Here is a 12,830-nt window from a genome sequence, read left to right as displayed (position 1 = left end):
TTTAGAAATGTGTATTAAGAGCTTTAAACATGTTTATATTTTTTGACTGAGTAAATTTGGCATAAATTTATCTGAAATAATAAAATTGTATACCAGGATATATATCGTTATTTATTTACAATAGTAAAAAGCTGAAAAATAGCTTAATGGAGTGATAAAAATTATTAAATCTAATCATACGGCAAAAACATACTACACAGGCATTAAAGATTATGTTCTTTTTTTAATTTTTTTTATAAATTTTTTTTAACGTTTATTTATTTTTGAGACACAGAGAGATAGAGCATGAACGGGGGAGGGGCAGAGAGAGAGGGAGACACAGAATCGGAAGCAGGCTCCAGGCTCTGAGCCATCAGCCCAGAGCCCGACGCGGGGCTCGAACTCACGGACTGTGAGATCGTGACCTGAGCTGAAGTCGGACGCTCAACTGACTGAGCCACCCAGGCGCCCCTAAAGATTATGTTCTTAATAAGGCATGAAAGTGTACCCAATGTATTATTTTTATAATAAAAATGGTACTATACAAAAACATTCTGGTGGTAAAAATGGGTAGACTGGGAATCTGGTTTAAAAAAAAAAAGCCTCTTCTAGAATTCCTTTTGGGCAAAAAATTTTCCAAGATTGCTTTGCCAGAGAATGTTCTGGTTGCCAAAATAGACAAGGTGAATCACACAACTGGAGCTAAGATTTAGAAAAGAGTAACATACAGGACTAATAAGATTATTTAATAAATGAGACTTTCTAATAAGGCACAATCTAGAATTGCTTCTTCAGGTAGGGAAGGAAAAGAGCATAGATAAGGGTACTGAAATTTTCATGTAGGAAAATGACTTTATTAATAATGGCAACAACAAAATATTGAACTCCCATGTGACAGTAATTGCAGTTCTAGTATCCACTGATTTACAAAATGCATGGTTGGGGGGCCTGCGTGGCTCAGTCAGTTAAGCATACGACTTTGGCTCAGGTCATGATATCACAGTTCATGAGTTCGAGCCCCACATCGGGCTCTGTGCTAACAGCTCAGAACCTGGAGCTTGCTTCGGATGCTGTGTCTCCCTCTCTCTGTGCCTCCCCGACTCGTTTTCTGTTTCTCTTCCTATCTCTCTTTCTCTCAAAAATAAATAAACATTAAGAAAAAAAAGAAAATGCATTGTGATAAACAACTTTCATGAATTCTGTAATACCTTCAATGATTAGCATTTTGTTCATTGCAATGAGGCCTGTATACATTTGAGAGATAGATGCTTACATTTGTGTGAACCACTCTGCTAATAAATCTACAGTCAAAGCTTGGAATGGTATATGAATTCACAAGTTCATTGCAATAATTCCATGATCCCCTAGAAGGAATGGGAAACTTTGTATAGATTTGGGACAAGATAGACTAGAAAAATTCTCTTTGCTCCCTTCTATTAGAAGCACACTACATTAAAGATAATTTAATCAGAGTTGGTGCATAGGGAACGGCATTATTTCTGATATCAGCAGAATGTCAGAACAAACTTTGGCGGCTAATGTGGTAACTAATTATTTTAGTTGCTCTGTGGCTCTCTTCCCATCTAATGAGTTATTGACATTGCTCACTTCTGATGAAGGGGGAAGGGAAAGGTCAGATAGAGTCTGGGACCTAAGAACTTATCTGAGGTCCTTAGTAGATTTTTTTTTAAAACTCACAGAAGGCACACTCATCTTAAATGAAGAAGCTTTTGATTTGTGAGAACCAATTTTAAAAAGAAGCGATCATAGGCCTCTCCTCCAGCCATCCCAGATGCTGAAAGGAAAGAAAGCTAAGGGGAAGAAGTTGGCCCCTGCCCCTGTTGTTATGAAGAAGCAGGAGAACAAGAAGGTGGTCAATCTCCTGTTTGAGAAGAGGCCCAAGAATTTTGGCATCGGACAGGACATCCAGCCCCAAAGGGACCTTACCCGTTTTCTCAAATGACCCTGCTACATCCGGCTGCAGTGGCAAAGGGCTAGTCTCTATAAACGTCTAAAAGTCCTTCCTATGATTAACCAGTTCACCTAGGCCCTGGACCACCAAACAGCTACTCAACTATTAAGGTGGCCCACACATACAGACCAGAGACAAAGCAAAAGAAGAAGCAGAGTTTGTTGGCCCGGGTTGAGAAGAAAGTTGCCAGAAAGAGGATGTCCCCACTGAGAGGTTGCCTGTCCTTCAAGCTGGGGTTAATACTGTCACCCCTGGTGGAGAACAAGAAGCCTGATCTGGTAGTGATTGCACATGCTGTGGATCCCACTGAGCTGGCCATCTCTCTGCCTGTCCTGTGTGGTAAGATGGAGGCTCCCTACTGCATCATCAAGGGGAAGGCCAGGCTGGGGCGTCTGGTCCACAGGAAGATCTGTACCACCATCGCCTTCACACAGGTTGCCTTGGAAGACAAAGGAGCTCTGGCTGAGCTGGTAGAAGCCATCAGGACTAACAACAATGGCAGATATCATGAGATCTGCTGCTACTGGGGAGGCAACATCCTATAGCCAAAGTCCAGGACTCCCACTGCCAAGCTGGAAAAGGCAAAGGCTAAAGAACTGGCCATCAAACTGGAAAGTGGATGCTGTTGAATTTTCTGTACATAAAGTTAATAAAAAGTTCTCTTTCAGCCAGTGTCGAAGAAGAAGAAGAAGAGGAGGAGAAGGAGGAGAAGGAAGAGGAAAAGGAAGAGGAAGAAAGAAGAAGAAGAAGAAGAAGAAGAAGAAGAAGAAGAAGAAGAAGAAGAAGAAGAAATTATATTTTGAAATCCACAGGGATCTGGCTTGAAAAACCAAGCAAAAGTGTAGAGAACCAAAGCATAGATTTCTTAAAAATTAAACATAACATAGGAAGGAATGAAGGATATGGTATGAGTAGTGTCTGGCACAGAAAGGTCAGTAGCAAAAAAACCCCACCATCTTGCTTGGCTACAAAGAGGAGCCTAAAGAGAAAGAGAGAGGGAATATATTTGTCTGCTTGGACTGCCATAACAAAAAACCACAGACTAGGTGGCTTAAACAACAGGCATTCACTTTCTTACAGCTCTGGAGACTGAAAGTGTGAGATCAAGGTGCCAGCAGGGTTGGTTTCTGGTGTCAACTCTTCCTGGCTTACAGAAAGCCACCTTCTCACTGTGCTCTCAGATGGCCTCTTCTCCGCACATGCAGAGGGAGCTCTCTGGTATCCCTTCATCTTATAAGGACACTCATCCTATTGGATGAGGGCCCTATTCTTATGACCTCATTTAATCATAATTGTTTCTTTAAAGACCCTATCTCCAAATATAGTCCCATTAGGGTTAGGATGTCACCATATGAATTTTGAGGTGACACAGTTCAGACCATAACAGGGGGAGAAGAGAGAAAGAATTAGGTGTAGATGGAGTCTCTCTATCTTTTTCATCCAAGAGAAAACCTGAAGTGGGGTGTTGTGGGCATCAGATAGTGATTCAAGGATAGAACTGAAGACTGAGATTAAGCATGTGGGTAATCAATCAATTATGTCTATGTCATGGAGCCCCAGTCAAGTCTCTGAACCCAGAGAATTGGGTGAGCTTCCCTAGTTGGCAATACTCCATGCATATTGTCAACACATCAATGCTTGGAAAGTAACATGTCCTGACTGCATAGAGAGAGAACAATGGTAACCCCACCATTGGTACTTATCCAGAGTCCACTCTTCCCTTGGCGAAGTTTAATCTGTATACCTTCCTTGTAATAAATGATAGCTGTAAGTATAAGTACTTACAGTGAGTTTTGTGAGTCCTTCTAGTGAATTATCAATCTTGAGGGTGGTTTTGGGGACCTTCTGAACTTGTAGTTCGTGTCAGAAGAGAGGATAGTCCTATTGCAGGGACAGTGCTGCTTCCTTTAACTTCTCATTTGTCTAACTAATGTAGAGGACACCAGAGAATGATACAGGCTAGTAGCAGAGGAAGAATTTTCAAAATTCAAAATTCTAAGTCTTAAAAGAATTATCTCAGGGGCACCTGGGTGGCTCAGCCAGCTGAGCATCTGATTTCAGCTCAGGCCATGATTTCACAGTTATGGGATGGAGCCCCACATCAGGATCCACACTGGGCATAAAGTCTGCTTAAGATTCTCTCTTTCTCCCTCCCCTCTGCCCCTCACATGCTCACTCTTCATTTCTCTCTCTCTCCCTCTCTCTCACCCACACACAAAAAATTGTCTCTTGTGCTAACACAAGTGTGTTAACTAGAATCTCAGTATTTGTTCCTCTCTCACATAAAACTTATGAAATTTCCCTGATCCCTCAATAAAAAGCAAAAATAAATACAAAAACTTTTTTCTGTTTACATAGTTGTTGCTAATGTTTGGTCAGACCAGACCACTTGGACATGTTGGCCAAAAAAGAGCAAAGCCAGATTCCTTCTATTACTTTTCAAGTTCTCCTGGTAAAGGGAGTGAAGAGGCCTTGGCTCCTTGAGGTGGAATATGAGATAGAAAGTTACTAGTGGCAAGCAGTGGAAGTTATATTTCAGAAATAAGAGAAGAGAGTCAATGTCATGTGTTAAACTCAACTTTTATGACAAGATCAAAATAATTTCTTAAGGATACTAGTCTTCAATTTATTACAAATTCCAAAATAATTCTAAAATTAACATTACAGTTGCAACTCTTCCTAGGGAAGAGCTTAAAATATATTCTTTTGTTCTCCTCAGAATGCTAATATTTATATATTTTTCTCTCCCTAAATTAATGGCCTAATTTTTATATCTCCACATCCTAACTATATACATACACACATATATATATATATATATATATATTCCCTTAGTCTTGCTGAAAGTAAATATAAGTACGTGTGTATATATATATATATATATATTTATATACACACACATATATGTATATGTCTATATATACACACATATATTTACTTTCAGCAAGACTAAGGGAATATATATATATATATGTGTGTGTGTGTGTGTGTGTATGTATATATATATTCTTTAGTCTTGCTGAAAGTATATATCTATATATCTATATATCTATATATCTATATATAGATATATATATATATATATATATGTATTCCTTAGTCTTGTTCAAAGTAAATAATATTAGCATCAGGCTGAATTTATGAATTATTATAGCATATGGCTTTGCGTGAAAAAGTTTATTTACTCATTTTTCCCATGTAGTAATGAAAAACAGTGGAGATAGAAAAATAATAAACAGAGATATATTATAATCATAAAAATAAACACAAATAAAATGTATGAAACATGTTAACAGTGGACAGAAGGTTAAGATTACAGACTTACTAGGTCATGTTTAGTATCAGGGAATGGTAGTAGGTCTAAGCTCTAGAAGTAAGTATTAGCCCTCTATATTCACTGGTCTTCAGCCTTTCACTAATCCAAGTTAGAGCACTCAAAGATTGAATAACAGCTGACAGCACTGAAGGATACTATCTATGAATGACAAGTGCTAGTTGATTTATAATAATAACTGTAATAAAATACATAATAGCTAATGTTGCCAAGTCGTGTGCTATATGCTTTTTGAGGATTATTTCATTAAATATTTGTCAATAAAATCATTCAAATCGATCTAATGATAGAGCCTGCCCTTTATTTATTTATTTTTTTTTCAACGTTTTTTTACTTATTTTTGGGACAGAGAGAGACAGAGCATGAACGGGGGAGGGGCAGAGAGAGAGGGAGACACAGAATCGGAAACAGGCTCCAGGCTCCGAGCCATCGGCCCAGAGCCCGACGCGGGGCTCGAACTCACGGACCGCGAGATCGTGACCTGGCTGAAGTCGGAGGCTTAACCGACTGCGCCACCCAGGCGCCCCGAGCCTGCCCTTTAAATATGGTATATATTCTTAGGATCATGAACAATATTTGATAATGATATCATGATTTAATTCATAAAGCTCTTTTATTTTTATTATCTCATTCAATTTTTATAACTAGTCCTAAAGACTATCTCTCCCATCATTTATCCTTTGACTTTAGAGATTTTGATTTTTGAATTAGTCTATGGTTGTAACTGGAAGAGGGGAACTTGAATCCAGATCTTCAAAATCAATTCCAAGTGCCATTTTTAAATTTTTTTTTTTATTAATGTTTATTTATTTACTTTTGAGAGAGAGAGAGAGAGGGAGACACAGAATACGAAGCAGGCTCCAGGCTCCAAGCCATCAGCACAGAGCCTGACATGGGGCTCAAACCCATGAAGTGTGAGATCATGACCTGAGCCAAAGTCAGACACTCAACCAACTGAGCCACCCAGGCTTCCCTCGAGTGCCATTTTTATTGCATCATAGCTGTCTTTTCATGTGGCTAAAAGTCAGGACAATATTAATTGATTTAGAATTAGTATAAGTAAAGCTCAAGATGTTTTAATTAGTTAACAAGCCCTAGGTTAGTAAGATTCCACTAGTCGTTGTTTCTCACACTTTTTGAATTTTTCTGATCTTTATTTGGGTCCCCAGTGGAAAGAGTCAGTAGGAAAGTGGGGACGATCCCATAGAACAGGAATTGGCAAAGTTTTTCTGTAATGAACTGGCTAGCGGTTATGTTAGACGTTATGGATCATCAGACCTCCAATTACCATTTCAACTACTCAACTTTCCTGTTGTAGTGTGGCGGCAGAACAGATAATATGTAAATGAATGGGCATGACTGTATTACAATAAAACTTTATCTACAAAATCAAGTAGTTAGCTGTATTGGACTCTCAATGTAGAGTTTGTCAACCCCTCAGAAATATGAGACCAAAAATAATCTTGAGTGGCTGCAGTTGTGGTCCTTAATCAGCCACAGCATGTTCCTCAGAAATAGAACTTTTTTCTCTAGTGCTGTCATATAAAGACTGAATCCTAATACAACTTACATGGCCCAACTTTTATAATATAAACTACCAGTTCCGTGGGGGAAGCATCTTACAAATAAAGAGCTAAGTTACCTGGTTTTAAACTCAACTGCTATAGAATGTGCTTCTAAAAATCAGCTAGCGCATATTGCATTCATCCTACTCTTTTTTCTTTCTCCTGTGATCCAAATTTTCTAATGCTTATATTTGCTTAACCTCTACATCCCTCAAGATACCATCTGCTGAGTTGTAGTAGATGATACTGTATTTCTTTCTAATGTATAGATATCCCATTTCCTCCATTGGAGTGTAAGTTACTTGAGGGCGGGATCCATTTATGTCTTTATATGACAGAGCCCAGGGTAGTCTCACATGGTAAATATTTGTTGAATGAATGGTTGGGCTTAATTTAGAGAGACCTTATTAATGAGGTTTCTCTGATTATAAGGGAATAAAAAACAAGAGATTGTGGATGAGAACAGAAGACAGCAAAGGCTAACAGACAAGATGGATCCCCTTATTTCAAGGGAGAGAAATTGAAAGGTTAATCAGTCCGAATGACTATGGGGAATAAAACCAGTCATCGCAGCCTGAGGTGATAAGCTTGCACAAAATTCAGCCAAATTTGCAGAAAGACCCTTGCAACATATCTTATCATGCTCTTCAGCGGCTGCCACATCCTGAAACTGCTACCAGAAATAGCAAACAGTATCCTGCTTGTCACTCTGCTCCTGAAGTTTGCAGTTTGGGACCTGAGTCTGACCAATCTCGATAAAGGGCACAGTACTTGTGGGTTTTGCCTATTTAACCCAGAGTCTAAACCTTCCCCTTAGGAGTACTTTCGATTTGTAGCCAAAGGCTGAGTCCCCCTCAGTTTGCAAACTACACAGCAATAAAGCTGCCTCATGCCTCTTACCAAATCTTTGCATTCCAGGAATTTTTGTTGACTTGGAGAATGCTTTCAGTGCTTTCAAGTATTTCAGTATGTTCTCTGTCCTCAGCATAGGAAAATGAATTGGGTCAATCAGTGCAGGCATAATTTTATTGAAGGAGTCATAAGAGACATTAACTAGACTCTACCCTTAGGGGGGAAAAATAATGGAATTGGGGAATCTAAACCTACAAAAATGCTGAAAATAAAAAATGAACATAATGTGTTCTGCATGGTTCTTCCAGGATAATGTTTCTAGGGTAAAATAATATGAAACATTAAGCTGCAATTTCAATTGTTGCTGGATAATAAATGTTTATTAAATCATTCAGCAAATATTCGTTAAGAATTACTATGCTCCAGAGATCATTTAGGTATTTAAAAAGATAAATAAGGACAATATGTTGTGAAGGGTACCAAAATATGCCACCCTAACGATGCCTATTTGGCATAAGGATTATTTTGAGCTGAAGTCCACTGAGAAGCAGCAGCTGCAAGAAAAGTTCTAAAAACAGGGCAAAAGTTTTCCTTTTGTAAAGGAAATTTACATTTATAAAAGATATTTCCATTTGTAAAGATTCCTCCCTCTCTTGTACCTGAAAGAGGAGGATTCTTAACAACTCTTATCAATGGAGAAGACATTGCTTAAATCTGCATAACAAGCCTCATTTTAAAACCTTTGTTTACTATACCTTCCCTGGTCACCTTCCCTAACAAGTCCCCCTCCACTCAGAAGCTCCAAAGCTCCTTCCCATTTTTTCAATGTAAGATGGTATATAAACCCAAGTTCTAACTACTCCTTTGGGTTGCTCATTGCTGGGTGCTCCTATGTATACATGCATAAGGCACATATAATAAACTTCTGTTTTACTCTTGTTAATGTGTCTTTGGCCAGTCTAATTTACAGGGCCACAGCTGGAGAACCTAAGACATTTTTTTCGTCGCCTACAGTTGTATGTCAGAGAGTGACAGGTGCTATGGAGAAAAACAAAGACAAAAAAGGAAAAGGCATTTAAGTAGGGCAATTTAAGTAGGGCAGTCAGGGAAAGCTTCACTGCAAAAGTGTCATTTCACTTAAAGACTTGAAAAAAGTGAGGAAGTGAGCCAGGCAGATACCTGCAGGGAAACATTCCAAGTTGAGGGAACAACCAGTACAAGGAGACTTAGGTAGCAGCTTTCATAGAATTTTTGAGGAATAAAAAGGTGTGTAGGGTGGCTAGAACACTATAAATAAGGAGGTAAAATCACAGGAGATGGACTCAGAGAGGAAATGGGCTCTGTAGGTCTTTGTAAGGACTGTGACTTCTATTCTGAATGAGATGGAAAGCCAATAGAGAGTTTGGGAAGAGGAGTGACATGATCTAATAACATGCAGGGTCATTAGGAAGGAGTTATAATGTAAGAGGGTATATTGGAGGTATGAGGAGAAAGATGAAGGCATGAAATAGTCATATAGCAGAGTAGGATAGTGAGTGAACCAGGATTCCTCAATAGGATCACTGGCTACTGTGTTAGGACAAATCTGTCAAGAGGCTATTGCAATAATGTGTATGAGACATATAGTGGTTTGGATCAGATTGGTAACATTGGAAGTTATGAGACATGGTTGGATTCTGTATTTTGAAATTGGAGCCAACAGAACTTGCTTACAGATAAGATATGGGGTGTGAAAGAAAACCAAGATAATATCAAGGATTTTTTTTTTCACCTAAATGACTAGAAGAATGAAATTGCCATTTATAGAAATAGGAAAATGGAAAAAATTTGCTGGTTGTGGGGAGGCAGTATATCAGGAAACCATTGTACCCATGTGTTGAGGGGAAAATTTTTTCTACACCTTTCTAGGTTCTTTGGCTGGTAAATTGATTTAAGACGGATTAACAGGAGAAACACAAATGTAATTATGTATGTACAGGAGCCCCTTAGGAATATGAGACTGAAGGACCGGTTAGTCAGTTGAGACTTATATGCCACCCTGAGTTAAGGAATGGGATAGGGGCCTGGGGCATCAAAGCAGAGGAGGGTAATTCATAGGATGATAAAAAGAGCAGATGTTTAATTAGTAATTAGGTGTTTGCCCTAAAAGCTAGGTCTTTTAGATAAAAAATTTATCTCTGGTAATAGCTCCTTTTCTAGTCCGGGCTCCATTTCTCAATTCTTTCAGGTAGTTTTGGGGAAAGTAAAAGCTCTTTCTGAGTCTTTTGGGCCTTTATTGACTTCAGCTCAAACTATTTCATATGCCAAAGTGGCACATTTTGGAAAGGCTTGTTCTAACCCCCCTTCACAGGTTAAGGCTGAGACATCAACTAGACAATACAGATAGAAATGTTGGATATACAAATCGATAGGAGTGAAAAATGTGATGGAGATATAAATCTGGAACCATCAGCATACAGACATTTAAAGTTTTGAGACTGAATGTAATTAGCAAGGGAGAAAGAGTAGGCTAGTGTTGGGGAGGAAGAATTTACTCTTCAGTTCAAGGTCCTTCTAGCTGGACTTAGAATCAAATTGACATGAGGCAGATTAATAGGAGAAAAATCAAATTTAATAGCATATGTGCGGGGAATCCACACGGATATGGAAATTCCAAAGACAATCAGGCAACATGATCCTTACAGGATGGAGGATCTTACAACTTTTCTTAATACAAAAGAATGTAACTATAATCCAATAATCATGAGTCCTACTCTAATCACAAGGTGCAAAAGCCATTTAGTTTACTTGATTCAGATTGAGCTTTTCATTTCAACTAAGAGAAATGGTCTCAAGAAGTAACAGTACCATATGCCTATGCTTCTAAAGCTCAGTCCTCAAATATTTGAAAGCTATTGCCCAGCCTAAATCCAGGTATTTTTCTACCTTCATTCATGATTTAAGTATTCCAACAAACTTAGACCAGTTTGCAAACTATTTGATTTTTATTTATTGGTTATTTTCACAAAATTTTATGTTCTGTCTAAATTATACTTTTACATAATTTGGTGCTCTAAAAATATTCTAGAAAAATTATACTTTAAACTTTTTCCTATGGTATACTGAGAGCTATTATAGACATTACATGAGAGAAGAATGAGATGCCCCCAAAACTTAGGTAGGGATAAAGGAGACAAGGTTGTCTTCTGAAAAATAAATGCCTTAAATCAGAACATGATGGGAAGAGACAGAATGTTTCTTAGCCCCAGATCATCTTCTTGCCTAGGGACAGCTAATTTGGCTTAATCCAAAATACAGTTTTCCCTGCTATCCAAAAGTATAGCATTCCCATGAAACCTTTTATAGGTTGAAATGGTATAAAGCAAAGAAGCAACTACCATTAATGTATGTGGAAAAAATTTTTGAGCATTCCCCCCAAAATACCCTCTCTTAGGCTTTTCTGATACCACAGGACACATCTTGCTAAGTGAATATAAATTGCGATAAAGGGCAGATGCTCACAGATACAGTTCAAAGTTATGGCCACTTGATGCTGAGATGTTGAGTGTTATGGGGAAACCCTGGGGGATCCTCTCGCTGTTCTGTTGGGGATGCACACTGCCTCTGTCATGGCTCTCCCTGTACAACAAATGCTGATATAACTAGTTTTGCTTTTCACCTTTTTTTTGGTAAAAACAAAAACCCTCTTTGCATTTTTTTCAGTTAGTGAGAACAGGTACTCTTTCATAAAATAAGTGGTATAACACAAACTTTCAAAAAGTAGGGAATACCTGTGTTTATATTAAATAAAAGAGCATCAGTAGAACTTTGGGACAAGCAAAGAAAATGAAGCAGTGTCTGATGTTAGAGAACTTGAGAATTCTACAGTGTGTTTTGCTGTGAGATTAGCATATTTCAGTTAGTCAAATCCTCCTCAGGAATATCTAAGACCTTTTGCCTTATTCTTTGCTAAGAGAGCCACATTCTGATTAATATGTGGGGAAGGAGATTCTTGGAGTGGTATAATTGATCATTTTGGTCACTGATAAAAGATTACCAGCCTCAATACAAAAGAAATAATTGCATTCTGGTTTGCATGTAAGTCTGGAGTCAGGTTTGGTTAGCATCAGTCCATTGACCAGAGACTGGTTATCAACTCATGCTGAAATGTCTAGTTTTAGAGCATGAAATGCTAGGGACCACATGCTAGACTCTGATAGTATCGCCAGGCTCACCTCACCCAGTGAGGCCTTAAAGGCAGTCAGCCTCTCCTGATGACTCACCTTCAATTTCTCCCTTGTGGTTTTTCTCCTACATATAACTTCTCTTCACACCTTTATAACCACTAGGTTAGTTATTAAGCCACAGAGCATTCTGGGAGAGAAGTTGACCACAATTATTAGTAAACACTTAATACATGTGTGTGGGTAAGTGAATTAATAATTAATTTCTTGTTGGAAAATAGAGATTAAGACAAAGGTCACACAGAAAGACAATCACCAAGGCATGATTCAATGATTTTATATTCATGGCCTTTATAATGGGTTTCCCCATCCCCCCATCAGTACAATTGCACATCAAAAGCACTTTCCTGTAAACCCTACCAGAATTTATCTCATGTTTAATGCATTCAAAGAGACCCCTAAATACACATTTAAACTTAGTTGTTGAGAGGCACCTGGGTGGCTCAGTTGGTTACGCATCCAACCCTTGATCTTGGCTCAGGTCATGATCTCACAGTTTGTGAGATCAAGCCCTGCATGGGGCTCTGTGCTGACAGCATGGAGCCTGCTTGGAATTCTCTCTCTCCCTCTCTCTTTTTCCCCTCCCCCACTCGTTCATGTGTGCTCTCTCTCAAGATGAATAAATAAACTTAAAAAAAAACACCTAGTGGTCAATTCTGGATCATTTTTTATCTCCATTCCTATGCTACTCAATGATTAATAGAACACTCAAGAATGCATAAAGCCACTTCTTCCAAGAAATGGAATTAGGTTATCCAGTAATTATTCTTAGGATTTTTTTTTTCATTTTAATGTTTGCTGCTGAATCTAAGAGGGAAAATAGGTAATTTACTTTTGTTTTATTTCCAGAATTATTGACTCTGAAATTTATTGATGAAGATACGACAAAAGAATAAGATGTATGC

General features: G+C 38.3%; 1 pseudogene; it reads left to right on the top strand.

Moving 5' to 3' along the window:
- The first annotated feature begins 1,667 nt into the window (after positions 1–1,667).
- LOC125919874 (60S ribosomal protein L7a-like) lies at positions 1,668–2,580 on the top strand (annotated as a pseudogene).
- Positions 2,581–12,830: the final 10,250 nt, after the last annotated feature.

Source organism: Panthera uncia, chromosome B4, assembly GCF_023721935.1.
Source record: "Panthera uncia isolate 11264 chromosome B4, Puncia_PCG_1.0, whole genome shotgun sequence".
Classification (NCBI taxonomy): Eukaryota; Metazoa; Chordata; class Mammalia; order Carnivora; family Felidae; genus Panthera; species Panthera uncia.
Note: the sequence above shows the minus strand (reverse complement) of the source record. Positions and strands in the feature narration are given on the sequence as shown.